Source organism: Crinia signifera, unplaced genomic scaffold (assembly GCF_055691185.1).
Source record: "Crinia signifera unplaced genomic scaffold, ASM5569118v1 HAP2_SCAFFOLD_333, whole genome shotgun sequence".
Classification (NCBI taxonomy): domain Eukaryota; kingdom Metazoa; phylum Chordata; class Amphibia; order Anura; family Myobatrachidae; genus Crinia; species Crinia signifera.
In genome coordinates, this window is record NW_028142226.1 from 1 (window position 1) to 23271 (window position 23271).

The window sequence follows — 23271 nt, forward strand, 5'->3', positions numbered from 1 at the left end:
TACTTTCTGGAATCGAGGCAGTTAAATATTTTTACGTGACACTACACTTGATATCAGCATGTGCGGCCTAGGCAAAAGACCGGAAGCCTGCCTAAATTAAAGGACTTATCAATCGCTGCGACCTCCCAATAAATATGCAAACACTATGTGACTTACCTACGATCTTACCACGGAAACATCAACTGGATCACAGCAATGGCATTTTTGGACCCCCCTCCCTCTCCATTTGAAATGGCTTGGTTTTTTTTTTTTTCCTCTCTCTTTCTTTCTTTCTTTCTTTATTTCTTATATTTTTTTCTTTTCTTTTTGCGCGCTCTTTTCTCTCTTTTGTTTTGGGAATTTTTTTTCCTCATTTCTTTTGTTTTGGGAATTTTTTTTCCTCTTCCATTTTTTTCCGAGCCAAACAATTGATGATCATTGAGAGGGGGGATTTAGAAAAAGTATCACTTACCTTCTTCGGACCATCATTTGGGTGGTAACTGCCAATAAAAGAAAACATTGGCCCACCCAGCTCACCTACACATGACTGTCCTGTCTGCCTGTCTGTTCCAAGTGACTGTCTGGCTGTCAGGTTCCGCCGGATTCCGAGTGAGCAGCTTGTGATGTCATAGAGGGCAGATTGTGATGTCACACAAAGGGTCCTGCACATGAATGCCTGTCCATCTGACTGTCTACTACTGCTGCTGAATGGGCTCAAAACAGGAAAGCCGTCATTGCACCTGATTGTGCAAGATTCCTCCTTCTCCTCTGCAGCAGCTAGCTGATTGATTTAGTCAGCAGCAGTTCGTCAGGGACACAGGCAGGCATGCAGCAGCAAAGAGCGAGGAGACAGCTGGCTGCTGCTGCTTGCCTGTTGGTCGTCTGCCTAGTGGGTGTGTGTCTGTTGACGCGACGTCAACAGACGGGGCGGAGCACATGCAAATTTGGCCTCCTACCCAGCTGAGGCTCCCTTCCCGCCCGCCGACGACCTAATCACAAAATCAGTTGGATGGCTACTCGTCCTCCGGTCCCTGTCCAGCACTTCAAGTCCTAATCACACCTGCCGTACAGCCAGGTATCTTTCAGACTGCAACGACAAAGAAGTGATGTGTGTGTGTTAGATGTGTCCGTGGTGCTGATCTCCTCTCCACCAGTATTGCTGGCCGAATTCAGGTTCGCGCGGTTTGCTGGGAGCCCATTCGGGTTATCGCTTCTCGGCCTTTTGGCTAAGATCAAGTGTAGTATCTGTTCTTATCAGTTTAATATCTGATACGCCCCCTATCTGGGGGCCATATATTAAATGGATTTTTAGAACAGGGAGATGGAAGAAGAGCTTGCTCTGTCCACTCCACGCATTGACCTGGTATTGCAGTACTTCCAGGACCGGTGCACCTTCCTAATCTGTTATCCAAAAATAGACTATTTCCATTCCTGGCACTTGATTTGGAGTATCAATTGTTTGTGCACCTTTGTATTTAGAAATGCATGCATTTGCTGCTTCAAGGTTTAACCCTTGTGCATAAATACTTTGAAATCCTGCCTCCAGTGTATCATTTTGTGACTATTTCTTGACTCCTTGAATTGTACTTTCTGGAATCGAGGCAGTTAAATATTTTTACGTGACACTACACTTGATATCAGCATGTGCGGCCTAGGCAAAAGACCGGAAGCCTGCCTAAATTAAAGGACTTATCAATCGCTGCGACCTCCCAATAAATATGCAAACACTATGTGACTTACCTACGATCTTACCACGGAAACATCAACTGGATCACAGCAATGGCATTTTTGGACCCCCCTCCCTCTCCATTTGAAATGGCTTGGTTTTTTTTTTTTTCCTCTCTCTTTCTTTCTTTCTTTCTTTATTTCTTATATTTTTTTCTTTTCTTTTTGCGCGCTCTTTTCTCTCTTTTGTTTTGGGAATTTTTTTTCCTCATTTCTTTTGTTTTGGGAATTTTTTTTCCTCTTCCATTTTTTTTCCGAGCCAAACAATTGATGATCATTGAGAGGGGGGATTTAGAAAAAGTATCACTTACCTTCTTCGGACCATCATTTGGGTGGTAACTGCCAATAAAAGAAAACATTGGCCCACCCAGCTCACCTACACATGACTGTCCTGTCTGCCTGTCTGTTCCAAGTGACTGTCTGGCTGTCAGGTTCCGCCGGATTCCGAGTGAGCAGCTTGTGATGTCATAGAGGGCAGATTGTGATGTCACACAAAGGGTCCTGCCACATGAATGCCTGTCCATCTGACTGTCTACTACTGCTGCTGAATGGGCTCAAAACAGGAAAGCCGTCATTGCACCTGATTGTGCAAGATTCCTCCTTCTCCTCTGCAGCAGCTAGCTGATTGATTTAGTCAGCAGCAGTTCGTCAGGGACACAGGCAGGCATGCAGCAGCAAAGAGCGAGGAGACAGCTGGCTGCTGCTGCTTGCCTGTTGGTCGTCTGCCTAGTGGGTGTGTGTCTGTTGACGCGACGTCAACAGACGGGGCGGAGCACATGCAAATTTGGCCTCCTACCCAGCTGAGGCTCCCTTCCCGCCCGCCGACGACCTAATCACAAAATCAGTTGGATGGCTACTCGTCCTCCGGTCCCTGTCCAGCACTTCAAGTCCTAATCACACCTGCCGTACAGCCAGGTATCTTTCAGACTGCAACGACAAAGAAGTGATGTGTGTGTGTTAGATGTGTCCGTGGTGCTGATCTCCTCTCCACCAGTATTGCTGGCCGAATTCAGGTTCGCGCGGTTTGCTGGGAGCCCATTCGGGTTATCGCTTCTCGGCCTTTTGGCTAAGATCAAGTGTAGTATCTGTTCTTATCAGTTTAATATCTGATACGCCCCCTATCTGGGGGCCATATATTAAATGGATTTTTAGAACAGGGAGATGGAAGAAGAGCTTGCTCTGTCCACTCCACGCATTGACCTGGTATTGCAGTACTTCCAGGACCGGTGCACCTTCCTAATCTGTTATCCAAAAATAGACTATTTCCATTCCTGGCACTTGATTTGGAGTATCAATTGTTTGTGCACCTTTGTATTTAGAAATGCATGCATTTGCTGCTTCAAGGTTTAACCCTTGTGCATAAATACTTTGAAATCCTGCCTCCAGTGTATCATTTTGTGACTATTTCTTGACTCCTTGAATTGTACTTTCTGGAATCGAGGCAGTTAAATATTTTTACGTGACACTACACTTGATATCAGCATGTGCGGCCTAGGCAAAAGACCGGAAGCCTGCCTAAATTAAAGGACTTATCAATCGCTGCGACCTCCCAATAAATATGCAAACACTATGTGACTTACCTACGATCTTACCACGGAAACATCAACTGGATCACAGCAATGGCATTTTTGGACCCCCCTCCCTCTCCATTTGAAATGGCTTGGTTTTTTTTTTTTTCCTCTCTCTTTCTTTCTTTCTTTCTTTATTTCTTATATTTTTTTCTTTTCTTTTTGCGCGCTCTTTTCTCTCTTTTGTTTTGGGAATTTTTTTTCCTCATTTCTTTTGTTTTGGGAATTTTTTTTCCTCTTCCATTTTTTTTCCGAGCCAAACAATTGATGATCATTGAGAGGGGGGATTTAGAAAAAGTATCACTTACCTTCTTCGGACCATCATTTGGGTGGTAACTGCCAATAAAAGAAAACATTGGCCCACCCAGCTCACCTACACATGACTGTCCTGTCTGCCTGTCTGTTCCAAGTGACTGTCTGGCTGTCAGGTTCCGCCGGATTCCGAGTGAGCAGCTTGTGATGTCATAGAGGGCAGATTGTGATGTCACACAAAGGGTCCTGCCACATGAATGCCTGTCCATCTGACTGTCTACTACTGCTGCTGAATGGGCTCAAAACAGGAAAGCCGTCATTGCACCTGATTGTGCAAGATTCCTCCTTCTCCTCTGCAGCAGCTAGCTGATTGATTTAGTCAGCAGCAGTTCGTCAGGGACACAGGCAGGCATGCAGCAGCAAAGAGCGAGGAGACAGCTGGCTGCTGCTGCTTGCCTGTTGGTCGTCTGCCTAGTGGGTGTGTGTCTGTTGACGCGACGTCAACAGACGGGGCGGAGCACATGCAAATTTGGCCTCCTACCCAGCTGAGGCTCCCTTCCCGCCCGCCGACGACCTAATCACAAAATCAGTTGGATGGCTACTCGTCCTCCGGTCCCTGTCCAGCACTTCAAGTCCTAATCACACCTGCCGTACAGCCAGGTATCTTTCAGACTGCAACGACAAAGAAGTGATGTGTGTGTGTTAGATGTGTCCGTGGTGCTGATCTCCTCTCCACCAGTATTGCTGGCCGAATTCAGGTTCGCGCGGTTTGCTGGGAGCCCATTCGGGTTATCGCTTCTCGGCCTTTTGGCTAAGATCAAGTGTAGTATCTGTTCTTATCAGTTTAATATCTGATACGCCCCCTATCTGGGGGCCATATATTAAATGGATTTTTAGAACAGGGAGATGGAAGAAGAGCTTGCTCTGTCCACTCCACGCATTGACCTGGTATTGCAGTACTTCCAGGACCGGTGCACCTTCCTAATCTGTTATCCAAAAATAGACTATTTCCATTCCTGGCACTTGATTTGGAGTATCAATTGTTTGTGCACCTTTGTATTTAGAAATGCATGCATTTGCTGCTTCAAGGTTTAACCCTTGTGCATAAATACTTTGAAATCCTGCCTCCAGTGTATCATTTTGTGACTATTTCTTGACTCCTTGAATTGTACTTTCTGGAATCGAGGCAGTTAAATATTTTTACGTGACACTACACTTGATATCAGCATGTGCGGCCTAGGCAAAAGACCGGAAGCCTGCCTAAATTAAAGGACTTATCAATCGCTGCGACCTCCCAATAAATATGCAAACACTATGTGACTTACCTACGATCTTACCACGGAAACATCAACTGGATCACAGCAATGGCATTTTTGGACCCCCCTCCCTCTCCATTTGAAATGGCTTGGTTTTTTTTTTTTTCCTCTCTCTTTCTTTCTTTCTTTCTTTATTTCTTATATTTTTTTCTTTTCTTTTTGCGCGCTCTTTTCTCTCTTTTGTTTTGGGAATTTTTTTTCCTCATTTCTTTTGTTTTGGGAATTTTTTTTCCTCTTCCATTTTTTTTCCGAGCCAAACAATTGATGATCATTGAGAGGGGGGATTTAGAAAAAGTATCACTTACCTTCTTCGGACCATCATTTGGGTGGTAACTGCCAATAAAAGAAAACATTGGCCCACCCAGCTCACCTACACATGACTGTCCTGTCTGCCTGTCTGTTCCAAGTGACTGTCTGGCTGTCAGGTTCCGCCGGATTCCGAGTGAGCAGCTTGTGATGTCATAGAGGGCAGATTGTGATGTCACACAAAGGGTCCTGCCACATGAATGCCTGTCCATCTGACTGTCTACTACTGCTGCTGAATGGGCTCAAAACAGGAAAGCCGTCATTGCACCTGATTGTGCAAGATTCCTCCTTCTCCTCTGCAGCAGCTAGCTGATTGATTTAGTCAGCAGCAGTTCGTCAGGGACACAGGCAGGCATGCAGCAGCAAAGAGCGAGGAGACAGCTGGCTGCTGCTGCTTGCCTGTTGGTCGTCTGCCTAGTGGGTGTGTGTCTGTTGACGCGACGTCAACAGACGGGGCGGAGCACATGCAAATTTGGCCTCCTACCCAGCTGAGGCTCCCTTCCCGCCCGCCGACGACCTAATCACAAAATCAGTTGGATGGCTACTCGTCCTCCGGTCCCTGTCCAGCACTTCAAGTCCTAATCACACCTGCCGTACAGCCAGGTATCTTTCAGACTGCAACGACAAAGAAGTGATGTGTGTGTGTTAGATGTGTCCGTGGTGCTGATCTCCTCTCCACCAGTATTGCTGGCCGAATTCAGGTTCGCGCGGTTTGCTGGGAGCCCATTCGGGTTATCGCTTCTCGGCCTTTTGGCTAAGATCAAGTGTAGTATCTGTTCTTATCAGTTTAATATCTGATACGCCCCCTATCTGGGGGCCATATATTAAATGGATTTTTAGAACAGGGAGATGGAAGAAGAGCTTGCTCTGTCCACTCCACGCATTGACCTGGTATTGCAGTACTTCCAGGACCGGTGCACCTTCCTAATCTGTTATCCAAAAATAGACTATTTCCATTCCTGGCACTTGATTTGGAGTATCAATTGTTTGTGCACCTTTGTATTTAGAAATGCATGCATTTGCTGCTTCAAGGTTTAACCCTTGTGCATAAATACTTTGAAATCCTGCCTCCAGTGTATCATTTTGTGACTATTTCTTGACTCCTTGAATTGTACTTTCTGGAATCGAGGCAGTTAAATATTTTTACGTGACACTACACTTGATATCAGCATGTGCGGCCTAGGCAAAAGACCGGAAGCCTGCCTAAATTAAAGGACTTATCAATCGCTGCGACCTCCCAATAAATATGCAAACACTATGTGACTTACCTACGATCTTACCACGGAAACATCAACTGGATCACAGCAATGGCATTTTTGGACCCCCCTCCCTCTCCATTTGAAATGGCTTGGTTTTTTTTTTTTTCCTCTCTCTTTCTTTCTTTCTTTCTTTATTTCTTATATTTTTTTCTTTTCTTTTTGCGCGCTCTTTTCTCTCTTTTGTTTTGGGAATTTTTTTTCCTCATTTCTTTTGTTTTGGGAATTTTTTTTCCTCTTCCATTTTTTTTCCGAGCCAAACAATTGATGATCATTGAGAGGGGGGATTTAGAAAAAGTATCACTTACCTTCTTCGGACCATCATTTGGGTGGTAACTGCCAATAAAAGAAAACATTGGCCCACCCAGCTCACCTACACATGACTGTCCTGTCTGCCTGTCTGTTCCAAGTGACTGTCTGGCTGTCAGGTTCCGCCGGATTCCGAGTGAGCAGCTTGTGATGTCATAGAGGGCAGATTGTGATGTCACACAAAGGGTCCTGCCACATGAATGCCTGTCCATCTGACTGTCTACTACTGCTGCTGAATGGGCTCAAAACAGGAAAGCCGTCATTGCACCTGATTGTGCAAGATTCCTCCTTCTCCTCTGCAGCAGCTAGCTGATTGATTTAGTCAGCAGCAGTTCGTCAGGGACACAGGCAGGCATGCAGCAGCAAAGAGCGAGGAGACAGCTGGCTGCTGCTGCTTGCCTGTTGGTCGTCTGCCTAGTGGGTGTGTGTCTGTTGACGCGACGTCAACAGACGGGGCGGAGCACATGCAAATTTGGCCTCCTACCCAGCTGAGGCTCCCTTCCCGCCCGCCGACGACCTAATCACAAAATCAGTTGGATGGCTACTCGTCCTCCGGTCCCTGTCCAGCACTTCAAGTCCTAATCACACCTGCCGTACAGCCAGGTATCTTTCAGACTGCAACGACAAAGAAGTGATGTGTGTGTGTTAGATGTGTCCGTGGTGCTGATCTCCTCTCCACCAGTATTGCTGGCCGAATTCAGGTTCGCGCGGTTTGCTGGGAGCCCATTCGGGTTATCGCTTCTCGGCCTTTTGGCTAAGATCAAGTGTAGTATCTGTTCTTATCAGTTTAATATCTGATACGCCCCCTATCTGGGGGCCATATATTAAATGGATTTTTAGAACAGGGAGATGGAAGAAGAGCTTGCTCTGTCCACTCCACGCATTGACCTGGTATTGCAGTACTTCCAGGACCGGTGCACCTTCCTAATCTGTTATCCAAAAATAGACTATTTCCATTCCTGGCACTTGATTTGGAGTATCAATTGTTTGTGCACCTTTGTATTTAGAAATGCATGCATTTGCTGCTTCAAGGTTTAACCCTTGTGCATAAATACTTTGAAATCCTGCCTCCAGTGTATCATTTTGTGACTATTTCTTGACTCCTTGAATTGTACTTTCTGGAATCGAGGCAGTTAAATATTTTTACGTGACACTACACTTGATATCAGCATGTGCGGCCTAGGCAAAAGACCGGAAGCCTGCCTAAATTAAAGGACTTATCAATCGCTGCGACCTCCCAATAAATATGCAAACACTATGTGACTTACCTACGATCTTACCACGGAAACATCAACTGGATCACAGCAATGGCATTTTTGGACCCCCCTCCCTCTCCATTTGAAATGGCTTGGTTTTTTTTTTTTTCCTCTCTCTTTCTTTCTTTCTTTCTTTATTTCTTATATTTTTTTCTTTTCTTTTTGCGCGCTCTTTTCTCTCTTTTGTTTTGGGAATTTTTTTTCCTCATTTCTTTTGTTTTGGGAATTTTTTTTCCTCTTCCATTTTTTTTCCGAGCCAAACAATTGATGATCATTGAGAGGGGGGATTTAGAAAAAGTATCACTTACCTTCTTCGGACCATCATTTGGGTGGTAACTGCCAATAAAAGAAAACATTGGCCCACCCAGCTCACCTACACATGACTGTCCTGTCTGCCTGTCTGTTCCAAGTGACTGTCTGGCTGTCAGGTTCCGCCGGATTCCGAGTGAGCAGCTTGTGATGTCATAGAGGGCAGATTGTGATGTCACACAAAGGGTCCTGCCACATGAATGCCTGTCCATCTGACTGTCTACTACTGCTGCTGAATGGGCTCAAAACAGGAAAGCCGTCATTGCACCTGATTGTGCAAGATTCCTCCTTCTCCTCTGCAGCAGCTAGCTGATTGATTTAGTCAGCAGCAGTTCGTCAGGGACACAGGCAGGCATGCAGCAGCAAAGAGCGAGGAGACAGCTGGCTGCTGCTGCTTGCCTGTTGGTCGTCTGCCTAGTGGGTGTGTGTCTGTTGACGCGACGTCAACAGACGGGGCGGAGCACATGCAAATTTGGCCTCCTACCCAGCTGAGGCTCCCTTCCCGCCCGCCGACGACCTAATCACAAAATCAGTTGGATGGCTACTCGTCCTCCGGTCCCTGTCCAGCACTTCAAGTCCTAATCACACCTGCCGTACAGCCAGGTATCTTTCAGACTGCAACGACAAAGAAGTGATGTGTGTGTGTTAGATGTGTCCGTGGTGCTGATCTCCTCTCCACCAGTATTGCTGGCCGAATTCAGGTTCGCGCGGTTTGCTGGGAGCCCATTCGGGTTATCGCTTCTCGGCCTTTTGGCTAAGATCAAGTGTAGTATCTGTTCTTATCAGTTTAATATCTGATACGCCCCCTATCTGGGGGCCATATATTAAATGGATTTTTAGAACAGGGAGATGGAAGAAGAGCTTGCTCTGTCCACTCCACGCATTGACCTGGTATTGCAGTACTTCCAGGACCGGTGCACCTTCCTAATCTGTTATCCAAAAATAGACTATTTCCATTCCTGGCACTTGATTTGGAGTATCAATTGTTTGTGCACCTTTGTATTTAGAAATGCATGCATTTGCTGCTTCAAGGTTTAACCCTTGTGCATAAATACTTTGAAATCCTGCCTCCAGTGTATCATTTTGTGACTATTTCTTGACTCCTTGAATTGTACTTTCTGGAATCGAGGCAGTTAAATATTTTTACGTGACACTACACTTGATATCAGCATGTGCGGCCTAGGCAAAAGACCGGAAGCCTGCCTAAATTAAAGGACTTATCAATCGCTGCGACCTCCCAATAAATATGCAAACACTATGTGACTTACCTACGATCTTACCACGGAAACATCAACTGGATCACAGCAATGGCATTTTTGGACCCCCCTCCCTCTCCATTTGAAATGGCTTGGTTTTTTTTTTTTTCCTCTCTCTTTCTTTCTTTCTTTCTTTATTTCTTATATTTTTTTCTTTTCTTTTTGCGCGCTCTTTTCTCTCTTTTGTTTTGGGAATTTTTTTTCCTCATTTCTTTTGTTTTGGGAATTTTTTTTCCTCTTCCATTTTTTTTCCGAGCCAAACAATTGATGATCATTGAGAGGGGGGATTTAGAAAAAGTATCACTTACCTTCTTCGGACCATCATTTGGGTGGTAACTGCCAATAAAAGAAAACATTGGCCCACCCAGCTCACCTACACATGACTGTCCTGTCTGCCTGTCTGTTCCAAGTGACTGTCTGGCTGTCAGGTTCCGCCGGATTCCGAGTGAGCAGCTTGTGATGTCATAGAGGGCAGATTGTGATGTCACACAAAGGGTCCTGCCACATGAATGCCTGTCCATCTGACTGTCTACTACTGCTGCTGAATGGGCTCAAAACAGGAAAGCCGTCATTGCACCTGATTGTGCAAGATTCCTCCTTCTCCTCTGCAGCAGCTAGCTGATTGATTTAGTCAGCAGCAGTTCGTCAGGGACACAGGCAGGCATGCAGCAGCAAAGAGCGAGGAGACAGCTGGCTGCTGCTGCTTGCCTGTTGGTCGTCTGCCTAGTGGGTGTGTGTCTGTTGACGCGACGTCAACAGACGGGGCGGAGCACATGCAAATTTGGCCTCCTACCCAGCTGAGGCTCCCTTCCCGCCCGCCGACGACCTAATCACAAAATCAGTTGGATGGCTACTCGTCCTCCGGTCCCTGTCCAGCACTTCAAGTCCTAATCACACCTGCCGTACAGCCAGGTATCTTTCAGACTGCAACGACAAAGAAGTGATGTGTGTGTGTTAGATGTGTCCGTGGTGCTGATCTCCTCTCCACCAGTATTGCTGGCCGAATTCAGGTTCGCGCGGTTTGCTGGGAGCCCATTCGGGTTATCGCTTCTCGGCCTTTTGGCTAAGATCAAGTGTAGTATCTGTTCTTATCAGTTTAATATCTGATACGCCCCCTATCTGGGGGCCATATATTAAATGGATTTTTAGAACAGGGAGATGGAAGAAGAGCTTGCTCTGTCCACTCCACGCATTGACCTGGTATTGCAGTACTTCCAGGACCGGTGCACCTTCCTAATCTGTTATCCAAAAATAGACTATTTCCATTCCTGGCACTTGATTTGGAGTATCAATTGTTTGTGCACCTTTGTATTTAGAAATGCATGCATTTGCTGCTTCAAGGTTTAACCCTTGTGCATAAATACTTTGAAATCCTGCCTCCAGTGTATCATTTTGTGACTATTTCTTGACTCCTTGAATTGTACTTTCTGGAATCGAGGCAGTTAAATATTTTTACGTGACACTACACTTGATATCAGCATGTGCGGCCTAGGCAAAAGACCGGAAGCCTGCCTAAATTAAAGGACTTATCAATCGCTGCGACCTCCCAATAAATATGCAAACACTATGTGACTTACCTACGATCTTACCACGGAAACATCAACTGGATCACAGCAATGGCATTTTTGGACCCCCCTCCCTCTCCATTTGAAATGGCTTGGTTTTTTTTTTTTTCCTCTCTCTTTCTTTCTTTCTTTCTTTATTTCTTATATTTTTTTCTTTTCTTTTTGCGCGCTCTTTTCTCTCTTTTGTTTTGGGAATTTTTTTTCCTCATTTCTTTTGTTTTGGGAATTTTTTTTCCTCTTCCATTTTTTTTCCGAGCCAAACAATTGATGATCATTGAGAGGGGGGATTTAGAAAAAGTATCACTTACCTTCTTCGGACCATCATTTGGGTGGTAACTGCCAATAAAAGAAAACATTGGCCCACCCAGCTCACCTACACATGACTGTCCTGTCTGCCTGTCTGTTCCAAGTGACTGTCTGGCTGTCAGGTTCCGCCGGATTCCGAGTGAGCAGCTTGTGATGTCATAGAGGGCAGATTGTGATGTCACACAAAGGGTCCTGCCACATGAATGCCTGTCCATCTGACTGTCTACTACTGCTGCTGAATGGGCTCAAAACAGGAAAGCCGTCATTGCACCTGATTGTGCAAGATTCCTCCTTCTCCTCTGCAGCAGCTAGCTGATTGATTTAGTCAGCAGCAGTTCGTCAGGGACACAGGCAGGCATGCAGCAGCAAAGAGCGAGGAGACAGCTGGCTGCTGCTGCTTGCCTGTTGGTCGTCTGCCTAGTGGGTGTGTGTCTGTTGACGCGACGTCAACAGACGGGGCGGAGCACATGCAAATTTGGCCTCCTACCCAGCTGAGGCTCCCTTCCCGCCCGCCGACGACCTAATCACAAAATCAGTTGGATGGCTACTCGTCCTCCGGTCCCTGTCCAGCACTTCAAGTCCTAATCACACCTGCCGTACAGCCAGGTATCTTTCAGACTGCAACGACAAAGAAGTGATGTGTGTGTGTTAGATGTGTCCGTGGTGCTGATCTCCTCTCCACCAGTATTGCTGGCCGAATTCAGGTTCGCGCGGTTTGCTGGGAGCCCATTCGGGTTATCGCTTCTCGGCCTTTTGGCTAAGATCAAGTGTAGTATCTGTTCTTATCAGTTTATTCTGAGAGGCAGCTCTGCTCCTTGTTTCTTGGACCGACAACGGTCCTTCTCAGGGCTACCGCTGCCAGGCCGAGAAGAGCGAATTGAGCGAAGACGTCGAGACTGCGAGGAGGAGAAAACATCGCCAGAAGAGGGAGAAGCCGGAGAAGACTGAGGCTCAGACTTGCTCTGCTGCCCTCCGAAGCGACTGCCGACCCCTCCGCCTCTCGACGCCGAGGAAGAAGCTCCGCCCCCGACTGCGAGGAGAAGAGGATCTCGCCTGAGGAGGGAGATCAACGCACCCTAGCCACCTGGGAGAGGCAGACTTGTTTGCTCTGCCCTCTCGAAGCCTTGCAGCACTCCCGAGCTGCCTAGGAGGGTCAGACTTTTCTGCTCTGCCCTCTGAAGCCTCCACCGCTCCGGAGCCGCCGCCGAGGGTCAGACTTTCTGCTCTGCCCTCCGAAGCTCTGCAACGCTCCCCAGCCTCCGTGGAGGGTTAGACTTGCTTTGCTCTGCCCTCTGAAGCCGTGCATCGCTCTCTAGCCACCTTGGAGGGTTAGACTTGTGTTGCTCTGCCCTCTGAAGAGATTTCCTCCTTCCCCTCCTGCCGGGGTCCCGGAAAAGACCCTTTTGCCCCGAGAAGCCGGAAGGATGGCCACAGCCTCCGCTCCAGCCCCCCTCGCCGGGAAGAAGGGCAAGTCCCCGGCCGAAACCCCAGCAAATGTGGCCGGCCCCAGCTCCTGCCCCCCTTCAGGGACACCACCAGCGGTGCCCGCCAGGGATGGCTCCAAGGCTACCCCAGCCCTGGAACCCTGGATGAGGCAAACCGTGGTGATGAAGCTGAAGGAGGTGGACGGACAGGTGCCGGACCTTTCGCTGGTGCAATTCGGCAAGATGATGGTCCTGGACCAAGGATTCTCGGCCCCCGAAGTCCTCAGCACCCAGACCTTCATCAAGGGGATCTTTTATGTCACCTTCGCCACCATTGCCATCTGCAAGAGGTATTGGGAGGCGGTGAAAGCGGCGAAGCCTGATTCCCCTCTCTCTCGCTTTGTGGGCAACTGCCCTATTCAAAGGGAGGAGAGGCGGGTGACGGTTTCAATGCGAAGTCCACATGTGCCTGCCAAAGACATCGTCACATTCCTGAACAGATCCTGCACGGTCATCAGGGACCCCACAAGGGTCCTGCTGAGCAACGGGCTCTGGGACGTAAAGTGGTCGGTGGTGGTCAGGCTCCACAAGGACACTTCGTGCCCAGACGGAGTCAAGCACCTCAAACAGTGCTTCTCCCTGGGGGGAACCGCTGGACTCATCTACTACGCGGATCAACCACGCACCTGTCGAAAGTGCAGTGGGAAAGACCACGTGGGAAGAGAGTGCAAGGTCTCGGCATGCAAGTTCTGTCACGTGGCCGGCCACGAGACAAAGGACTGCCCCACGAAGCTCGTCTGCAACCTGTGCGGCAAAGGAGACCACCTCTACAAGGCATGCCCTGACAGAGCGAGATCCTACGCCGCAGCAGTGAAGGGAGTTACCCCCATGGTGCCTCCCCAGCCGGTACAGAAGCAGCCGAAGCCGAAGCCGCAGAGACAAGGTGGTAAGAAACCCTCCCCTGCCCCTGTCATCCCCACCCCTCCTCCCCTACCTCCCTCTGTGACAGCACCCCCCTCCACTGCTGCTCACCCCCCTCCCTCACCCTCCCGACCTCTTGCCCAACCCACCCCTCTTCCCTCCACCCCCTCTGCCCCTCCCCTCTCCGAGGAGGAGTTTCCACCCCTTGCCCCTGCAGGTCCGACTACGCTGAGACGGAAGAGGAAGGTGTTGGAGAGCCCCGCTGCCGACCCGGAAACTTCCAAAAAGGCAGCAGTTGAGTTGGTGGAACCACCCCAGCCCGCCCCCTCCCTCGAGGAGGAGATGGCGGCCTTGGTGGAATGTTACGACGAGTTTGGGGCGACTGAACTCGTCTGCGACAGCGACATCGACCAGCTGCTTGGCATTACGGAACCAACCCATGAAGGAGATCCAGCTGCAGAGCCGGACGCTGCGCCCCCTGATGGGAGTGGTAACGTAAACGTATCGTAACCTAACCTGCCCTTTCTCTTAACAGATGGTAGCTTTTAATATTCTTACCATTAATGTGAGGAGCATTAAGGATAAGGCTAGGAGACAGTCTGTTTTTACTTTCCTTGACTATCAGAAATGTGATGTTTACATGTTGCAGGAATGCTCTCTCCCTTTCTCCAGGTCATACAAGCACCTGGCCCGGCAGTGGTCCCATGGCCCGTCCTACTGGTCCGGTGGAGGTGAGTGTAAGTCTGCAGGGGTAGCTATTCTGATCAGGGGGAGCCTCTTCACGCTGGATTCTGTTCAGGAGCTTGTCTGCGGCAGGTTACTTGTCGTAGACGGCTCCTGGGCAGGTGAGCCTATCAGGCTTATCTGCGTGTACGCTTCACCTATCAAGAATGAGCGTTTGGAATTATTCCAGACCCTGCGGACCCAGCTCGCCACCACCAGGGCTGTAGTGATGGCTGGAGACTTCAACTGCCCGATCGAAGGGGATGGACGAAGCACCTGCAACTCTGCGAAGTTGGACATCACGTCCAATCTGCTCCGGGAAATGGTGGCCGAAGCGTCACTGCGGGACGCTGTGGGCTCCATGGGGGGAGGCTCCGTGAATTTCACGTGGAGCCGCCCCGATGGCTCTGTGCGTTCCCGCATTGACTTCGTGTTCACCTCCCGGGCAGTGCAGCAGGTTAGGCATTCTATGGTTCCCTGCTTCTTCTCTGACCACAGGGCCATTCTCTTCCAAGGTATCCTGGGCCATGGTTTTCCACCTGGCCCAGGCTCCTGGAAGTTGAACTGCGCACTGCTGGAAAAGGAGGAGGTATTGGCTGAACTTAAGGATGCCTACATCACATGGAAAAATGACAAATGTTATTTTGACTGTATGTCTGACTGGTGGGAATATGCCAAATCTAACATCCGCAGTTTCTTTCAGGTCAAAGGGCGTATCCAGGCATGCGACCGTAAGAGGAACCTCAGAAATCTGCAGCGTGAGCTCCAGTCCCTGGTGGACCTCCAGCGGTGCGGCTGGGACGTGAAGGACGACCTGGATGAGACCAAAAAGAGCCTGAAAAGGCACTTTGAGGAGGAGTCCAGACGTATCGTCTTCCGTTCCAAGGTGGAGAATCTGGAGAAGGGTGAGAAGTGCTCTTCTTTCTTTTTCAGGAAACTCCACTCTGGCCACACGCCCCTGACCGAGCTGCGAGATGAGAATGGCATTCCCAGACAGGGGAAGGAGGGCGTGATGAAGGTCGTCCGCGACTACTACAGCGACCTCTACTCCCCTAAGACGACTGACAACGACATGGCCGACAAGTTCCTGTCAGGTATCACTAACCCTATTGATCCTGCAGGCAGATCGGCGCTGGACGCTCCCCTGACGCTGGAGGAGGTATTCTCTGCCACCAAATCCTTTAGGCAAGGCAGGACTCCAGGTAACGATGGTCTCCCAGCTGAGCTCTATGTAGCGCTGTGGGATCTAATCGGCCCGGACCTGCTCGAGCTGTATGAGGAGATGGTGGTGGAGGGAAAAATGCCTCCTTCGCTGAGGGAAGGGATGATCACGATCTTGTATAAGCGGAAGGGGGAGAGATGTGAGCTGAAAAATTGGAGGCCCATCTCTCTTCTGAACGTGGACTACAAGATCCTCGCCAAGGTACTGGCCAACAGGCTGAAGGCTGTCATCGGACAGATTGTTCATCCGGATCAGACCTGTGGTATTCCAGGCCGCAGGATCGCAGACAGCCTTGCCCTCCTCAGGGACACGGTCCATTACGTGAAAGATCGTAATGTGCGCACGGCCCTGATCAGTCTTGATCAGGAAAAGGCCTTTGACCGTGTCTCTCATGAGCTGATGGGTAAGGTACTGCGAAAATTTGGTCTTGGTGAATTGTTTTGTTCGTATGTTAACCTTATGTACCTTGATATCCACAGCACGGTGTTGGTGAACGGCTGGAAGACTGACCCCTTTCCGGTTCTCTCTGGGGTCAGACAAGGCTGCCCTCTTTCACCTCTTCTTTTTGTTTGTGTTATAGAGCTCCTGGCCCTATCCATCAGACAGAATCCAGAGATCAGAGGGATCACCGCACCAGGTCCAGACCACCCAGTGGCCAAGTGCTCGCTGTACATGGACGACGTCACTGTCTTCTGCGCGGATCAACGCTCGGTAGCAGCACTCGTCCAGACCTGTGAGGACTTCGGCCGTGCTTCGGGGGCAAAAGTCAACTGCGGGAAGTCAGAGGCCATGCTCTTCGGAAACTGGCACCTGTCGTCCTCGGCTCCTTTCCCATTTACCGTCAAACCGGACCTCATCAAAATTCTGGGAGTCTGGTTCGGTGATGATGGAGCCGCCCGGAAGTGCTGGGATGAGAAACTTGCGACAGTGAGACAGAAAATTGGACTGTGGAGCCTCAGAGACCTTTCCATCGAGGGGAAAGCCCTTGTGCTGCGGAACGAGATTCTTCCCGTCCTGCAGTACACAGCCCAGGCCTGGCCGCCGCCAACTGCGGTCTGCAAGGCCATTACCCGGGCCACTTTCCACTTCATCTGGGGCTCCAAAATGGACAGAGTGAAGCGGAGCATTATGTACAAGGATCCCCTCAAAGGTGGCAAAGGCATTCCAGACATTCCAACTATGCTGAGAGCCTTCTTTGTATGTACTTGCATCCGCAGAACTTTGATTGACAATTGTGCCGGCTCTGCGGGGAACTCCATGTCCCGCTTCTTCCTCCTACCACTGTGGAGGACCCTTAAATGGGACAAGTGGGACAGCTCCATCCCTTACAACTGGACCACTCCGTGGTTTTACCTGGACGTGTCCAAGTTTGTGAGGGAACACCAACTGGAGGGATTGAAACCCGACTTGTGGAAGCCAAAAACTGTCCACAAGCTCATCAGAGCCAAAGACACTATGGAACCGATCCCAGGGCTCCCGGCGGCAACTGTTAAGTTTGTCTGGGAGTGCGTGGCATCCAAGAGACTGACTAATAGACATAAAGACTTGTCATGGATGGCCATCCAGGGGGGTTTGCCTCTCCGGTCATTCATGCACTCCCGAAACTTGTGTAGGTACAGACATTGTCCCTGGTGCCTCGTTCGCGAGGAAACATCTATGCACCTCTTCTGGGACTGCACCTATGCACAGTTGCTGCTGGATGCCCTAGAGACTGAGTTTAAGGACTGTGTGCCCAGGAGCCACCTATCGTACCATTCGGTGCTTTACGGACTGTTCCCCGGCACACACACTGTTGGGGCGACTCAGGAAGCCTGGCGCCTTATAAACTGTTTTAAGGACGCTGTGTGGTTTGCCAGGAATCGCCTCATTATGAGGAGGGAGAGGATGTCCGTGCAGGACTGCCGCAGGCTGATCCACAGCCTGCTCAGAGACTACTCCATCCGGGATAGCCCTGAGGAAGAAGAGGACTAACCCCCCCCTTCTTCTGGCCCTTTCCCCATTGAACTGAGTGATAAGAACTGTGACGTGGCCCCACTCCCCCATTTCACGATGTCTGTTGTTTTATTGATGTCCTGTCTATTTATTGCCCTCCCCTTATATGTGTCTGTCTGGTCAATAAAGCTTCGGGCAACGTGACTCCCCCTCCCTCACCCCCCTCCCCTCCACCCATAGTCTTATCCATAGTCAATGATTGTTTAAGGTTAGAATGCATAGTGCATAGCATGTCTTATGGTATTTGATTTCTTATACTGTATTTCATGAAATGTACTATACAGTTTTGCATGTGTGCTGTGTTTTGGCTGTGCTGCGACACAGTATATATGTCTGAATGTTACCGTCTGTTTTTTGCTTTCTTTATGTACAATAAAGATTTGCCTTTTCAATCAAAAAATCTGTTCTTATCAGTTTAATATCTGATACGCCCCCTATCTGGGGGCCATATATTAAATGGATTTTTAGAACAGGGAGATGGAAGAAGAGCTTGCTCTGTCCACTCCACGCATTGACCTGGTATTGCAGTACTTCCAGGACCGGTGCACCTTCCTAATCTGTTATCCAAAAATAGACTATTTCCATTCCTGGCACTTGATTTGGAGTATCAATTGTTTGTGCACCTTTGTATTTAGAAATGCATGCATTTGCTGCTTCAAGGTTTAACCCTTGTGCATAAATACTTTGAAATCCTGCCTCCAGTGTATCATTTTGTGACTATTTCTTGACTCCTTGAATTGTACTTTCTGGAATCGAGGCAGTTAAATATTTTTACGTGACACTACACTTGATATCAGCATGTGCGGCCTAGGCAAAAGACCGGAAGCCTGCCTAAATTAAAGGACTTATCAATCGCTGCGACCTCCCAATAAATATGCAAACACTATGTGACTTACCTACGATCTTACCACGGAAACATCAACTGGATCACAGCAATGGCATTTTTGGACCCCCCTCCCTCTCCATTTGAAATGGCTTGGTTTTTTTTTTTTTCCTCTCTCTTTCTTTCTTTCTTTCTTTATTTCTTATATTTTTTTCTTTTCTTTTTGCGCGCTCTTTTCTCTCTTTTGTTTTGGGAATTTTTTTTCCTCATTTCTTTTGTTTTGGGAATTTTTTTTCCTCTTCCATTTTTTTTCCGAGCCAAACAATTGATGATCATTGAGAGGGGGGATTTAGAAAAAGTATCACTTACCTTCTTCGGACCATCATTTGGGTGGTAACTGCCAATAAAAGAAAACATTGGCCCACCCAGCTCACCTACACATGACTGTCCTGTCTGCCTGTCTGTTCCAAGTGACTGTCTGGCTGTCAGGTTCCGCCGGATTCCGAGTGAGCAGCTTGTGATGTCATAGAGGGCAGATTGTGATGTCACACAAAGGGTCCTGCCACATGAATGCCTGTCCATCTGACTGTCTACTACTGCTGCTGAATGGGCTCAAAACAGGAAAGCCGTCATTGCACCTGATTGTGCAAGATTCCTCCTTCTCCTCTGCAGCAGCTAGCTGATTGATTTAGTCAGCAGCAGTTCGTCAGGGACACAGGCAGGCATGCAGCAGCAAAGAGCGAGGAGACAGCTGGCTGCTGCTGCTTGCCTGTTGGTCGTCTGCCTAGTGGGTGTGTGTCTGTTGACGCGACGTCAACAGACGGGGCGGAGCACATGCAAATTTGGCCTCCTACCCAGCTGAGGCTCCCTTCCCGCCCGCCGACGACCTAATCACAAAATCAGTTGGATGGCTACTCGTCCTCCGGTCCCTGTCCAGCACTTCAAGTCCTAATCACACCTGCCGTACAGCCAGGTATCTTTCAGACTGCAACGACAAAGAAGTGATGTGTGTGTGTTAGATGTGTCCGTGGTGCTGATCTCCTCTCCACCAGTATTGCTGGCCGAATTCAGGTTCGCGCGGTTTGCTGGGAGCCCATTCGGGTTATCGCTTCTCGGCCTTTTGGCTAAGATCAAGTGTAGTATCTGTTCTTATCAGTTTAATATCTGATACGCCCCCTATCTGGGGGCCATATATTAAATGGATTTTTAGAACAGGGAGATGGAAGAAGAGCTTGCTCTGTCCACTCCACGCATTGACCTGGTATTGCAGTACTTCCAGGACCGGTGCACCTTCCTAATCTGTTATCCAAAAATAGACTATTTCCATTCCTGGCACTTGATTTGGAGTATCAATTGTTTGTGCACCTTTGTATTTAGAAATGCATGCATTTGCTGCTTCAAGGTTTAACCCTTGTGCATAAATACTTTGAAATCCTGCCTCCAGTGTATCATTTTGTGACTATTTCTTGACTCCTTGAATTGTACTTTCTGGAATCGAGGCAGTTAAATATTTTTACGTGACACTACACTTGATATCAGCATGTGCGGCCTAGGCAAAAGACCGGAAGCCTGCCTAAATTAAAGGACTTATCAATCGCTGCGACCTCCCAATAAATATGCAAACACTATGTGACTTACCTACGATCTTACCACGGAAACATCAACTGGATCACAGCAATGGCATTTTTGGACCCCCCTCCCTCTCCATTTGAAATGGCTTGGTTTTTTTTTTTTTCCTCTCTCTTTCTTTCTTTCTTTCTTTATTTCTTATATTTTTTTCTTTTCTTTTTGCGCGCTCTTTTCTCTCTTTTGTTTTGGGAATTTTTTTTCCTCATTTCTTTTGTTTTGGGAATTTTTTTTCCTCTTCCATTTTTTTTCCGAGCCAAACAATTGATGATCATTGAGAGGGGGGATTTAGAAAAAGTATCACTTACCTTCTTCGGACCATCATTTGGGTGGTAACTGCCAATAAAAGAAAACATTGGCCCACCCAGCTCACCTACACATGACTGTCCTGTCTGCCTGTCTGTTCCAAGTGACTGTCTGGCTGTCAGGTTCCGCCGGATTCCGAGTGAGCAGCTTGTGATGTCATAGAGGGCAGATTGTGATGTCACACAAAGGGTCCTGCCACATGAATGCCTGTCCATCTGACTGTCTACTACTGCTGCTGAATGGGCTCAAAACAGGAAAGCCGTCATTGCACCTGATTGTGCAAGATTCCTCCTTCTCCTCTGCAGCAGCTAGCTGATTGATTTAGTCAGCAGCAGTTCGTCAGGGACACAGGCAGGCATGCAGCAGCAAAGAGCGAGGAGACAGCTGGCTGCTGCTGCTTGCCTGTTGGTCGTCTGCCTAGTGGGTGTGTGTCTGTTGACGCGACGTCAACAGACGGGGCGGAGCACATGCAAATTTGGCCTCCTACCCAGCTGAGGCTCCCTTCCCGCCCGCCGACGACCTAATCACAAAATCAGTTGGATGGCTACTCGTCCTCCGGTCCCTGTCCAGCACTTCAAGTCCTAATCACACCTGCCGTACAGCCAGGTATCTTTCAGACTGCAACGACAAAGAAGTGATGTGTGTGTGTTAGATGTGTCCGTGGTGCTGATCTCCTCTCCACCAGTATTGCTGGCCGAATTCAGGTTCGCGCGGTTTGCTGGGAGCCCATTCGGGTTATCGCTTCTCGGCCTTTTGGCTAAGATCAAGTGTAGTATCTGTTCTTATCAGTTTAATATCTGATACGCCCCCTATCTGGGGGCCATATATTAAATGGATTTTTAGAACAGGGAGATGGAAGAAGAGCTTGCTCTGTCCACTCCACGCATTGACCTGGTATTGCAGTACTTCCAGGACCGGTGCACCTTCCTAATCTGTTATCCAAAAATAGACTATTTCCATTCCTGGCACTTGATTTGGAGTATCAATTGTTTGTGCACCTTTGTATTTAGAAATGCATGCATTTGCTGCTTCAAGGTTTAACCCTTGTGCATAAATACTTTGAAATCCTGCCTCCAGTGTATCATTTTGTGACTATTTCTTGACTCCTTGAATTGTACTTTCTGGAATCGAGGCAGTTAAATATTTTTACGTGACACTACACTTGATATCAGCATGTGCGGCCTAGGCAAAAGACCGGAAGCCTGCCTAAATTAAAGGACTTATCAATCGCTGCGACCTCCCAATAAATATGCAAACACTATGTGACTTACCTACGATCTTACCACGGAAACATCAACTGGATCACAGCAATGGCATTTTTGGACCCCCCTCCCTCTCCATTTGAAATGGCTTGGTTTTTTTTTTTTTCCTCTCTCTTTCTTTCTTTCTTTCTTTATTTCTTATATTTTTTTCTTTTCTTTTTGCGCGCTCTTTTCTCTCTTTTGTTTTGGGAATTTTTTTTCCTCATTTCTTTTGTTTTGGGAATTTTTTTTCCTCTTCCATTTTTTTTCCGAGCCAAACAATTGATGATCATTGAGAGGGGGGATTTAGAAAAAGTATCACTTACCTTCTTCGGACCATCATTTGGGTGGTAACTGCCAATAAAAGAAAACATTGGCCCACCCAGCTCACCTACACATGACTGTCCTGTCTGCCTGTCTGTTCCAAGTGACTGTCTGGCTGTCAGGTTCCGCCGGATTCCGAGTGAGCAGCTTGTGATGTCATAGAGGGCAGATTGTGATGTCACACAAAGGGTCCTGCCACATGAATGCCTGTCCATCTGACTGTCTACTACTGCTGCTGAATGGGCTCAAAACAGGAAAGCCGTCATTGCACCTGATTGTGCAAGATTCCTCCTTCTCCTCTGCAGCAGCTAGCTGATTGATTTAGTCAGCAGCAGTTCGTCAGGGACACAGGCAGGCATGCAGCAGCAAAGAGCGAGGAGACAGCTGGCTGCTGCTGCTTGCCTGTTGGTCGTCTGCCTAGTGGGTGTGTGTCTGTTGACGCGACGTCAACAGACGGGGCGGAGCACATGCAAATTTGGCCTCCTACCCAGCTGAGGCTCCCTTCCCGCCCGCCGACGACCTAATCACAAAATCAGTTGGATGGCTACTCGTCCTCCGGTCCCTGTCCAGCACTTCAAGTCCTAATCACACCTGCCGTACAGCCAGGTATCTTTCAGACTGCAACGACAAAGAAGTGATGTGTGTGTGTTAGATGTGTCCGTGGTGCTGATCTCCTCTCCACCAGTATTGCTGGCCGAATTCAGGTTCGCGCGGTTTGCTGGGAGCCCATTCGGGTTATCGCTTCTCGGCCTTTTGGCTAAGATCAAGTGTAGTATCTGTTCTTATCAGTTTAATATCTGATACGCCCCCTATCTGGGGGCCATATATTAAATGGATTTTTAGAACAGGGAGATGGAAGAAGAGCTTGCTCTGTCCACTCCACGCATTGACCTGGTATTGCAGTACTTCCAGGACCGGTGCACCTTCCTAATCTGTTATCCAAAAATAGACTATTTCCATTCCTGGCACTTGATTTGGAGTATCAATTGTTTGTGCACCTTTGTATTTAGAAATGCATGCATTTGCTGCTTCAAGGTTTAACCCTTGTGCATAAATACTTTGAAATCCTGCCTCCAGTGTATCATTTTGTGACTATTTCTTGACTCCTTGAATTGTACTTTCTGGAATCGAGGCAGTTAAATATTTTTACGTGACACTACACTTGATATCAGCATGTGCGGCCTAGGCAAAAGACCGGAAGCCTGCCTAAATTAAAGGACTTATCAATCGCTGCGACCTCCCAATAAATATGCAAACACTATGTGA

General features: G+C 48.3%; 10 non-coding genes and 2 pseudogenes across 10 annotated transcripts; all 12 read left to right on the forward strand.

Moving 5' to 3' along the window:
* Window positions 1-1185: 1185 nt before the first annotated feature.
* On the forward strand, window positions 1186-1376 carry LOC146055111 (U2 spliceosomal RNA). Its single transcript, XR_014468460.1, has one exon. It is a non-coding gene; the product is annotated as a U2 spliceosomal RNA (small nuclear RNA).
* A 1374-nt stretch (window positions 1377-2750) lies between these two features.
* Window positions 2751-2941, forward strand: LOC146055141 (U2 spliceosomal RNA). Its single transcript, XR_014468472.1, has one exon. It is a non-coding gene; the product is annotated as a U2 spliceosomal RNA (small nuclear RNA).
* A 1374-nt stretch (window positions 2942-4315) lies between these two features.
* On the forward strand, window positions 4316-4506 carry LOC146055153 (U2 spliceosomal RNA). Its single transcript, XR_014468483.1, has one exon. It is a non-coding gene; the product is annotated as a U2 spliceosomal RNA (small nuclear RNA).
* Window positions 4507-5880: 1374 nt separating this feature from the next.
* On the forward strand, window positions 5881-6071 carry LOC146055165 (U2 spliceosomal RNA). Its single transcript, XR_014468494.1, has one exon. It is a non-coding gene; the product is annotated as a U2 spliceosomal RNA (small nuclear RNA).
* Window positions 6072-7445: 1374 nt separating this feature from the next.
* Window positions 7446-7636, forward strand: LOC146055177 (U2 spliceosomal RNA). The gene has a single exon (XR_014468505.1). It is a non-coding gene; the product is annotated as a U2 spliceosomal RNA (small nuclear RNA).
* Window positions 7637-9010: 1374 nt separating this feature from the next.
* Window positions 9011-9201, forward strand: LOC146055117 (U2 spliceosomal RNA). Its single transcript, XR_014468462.1, has one exon. It is a non-coding gene; the product is annotated as a U2 spliceosomal RNA (small nuclear RNA).
* A 1374-nt stretch (window positions 9202-10575) lies between these two features.
* Window positions 10576-10766, forward strand: LOC146055130 (U2 spliceosomal RNA). The gene has a single exon (XR_014468463.1). It is a non-coding gene; the product is annotated as a U2 spliceosomal RNA (small nuclear RNA).
* Window positions 10767-12140: 1374 nt separating this feature from the next.
* Window positions 12141-12247, forward strand: LOC146055122 (U2 spliceosomal RNA; annotated as a pseudogene).
* Window positions 12248-18059: 5812 nt separating this feature from the next.
* LOC146055182 (U2 spliceosomal RNA) lies at window positions 18060-18238 on the forward strand (annotated as a pseudogene).
* Window positions 18239-19612: 1374 nt separating this feature from the next.
* LOC146055132 (U2 spliceosomal RNA) lies at window positions 19613-19803 on the forward strand. Its single transcript, XR_014468464.1, has one exon. It is a non-coding gene; the product is annotated as a U2 spliceosomal RNA (small nuclear RNA).
* Window positions 19804-21177: 1374 nt separating this feature from the next.
* Window positions 21178-21368, forward strand: LOC146055133 (U2 spliceosomal RNA). Its single transcript, XR_014468465.1, has one exon. It is a non-coding gene; the product is annotated as a U2 spliceosomal RNA (small nuclear RNA).
* Window positions 21369-22742: 1374 nt separating this feature from the next.
* LOC146055134 (U2 spliceosomal RNA) lies at window positions 22743-22933 on the forward strand. Its single transcript, XR_014468466.1, has one exon. It is a non-coding gene; the product is annotated as a U2 spliceosomal RNA (small nuclear RNA).
* Window positions 22934-23271: the final 338 nt, after the last annotated feature.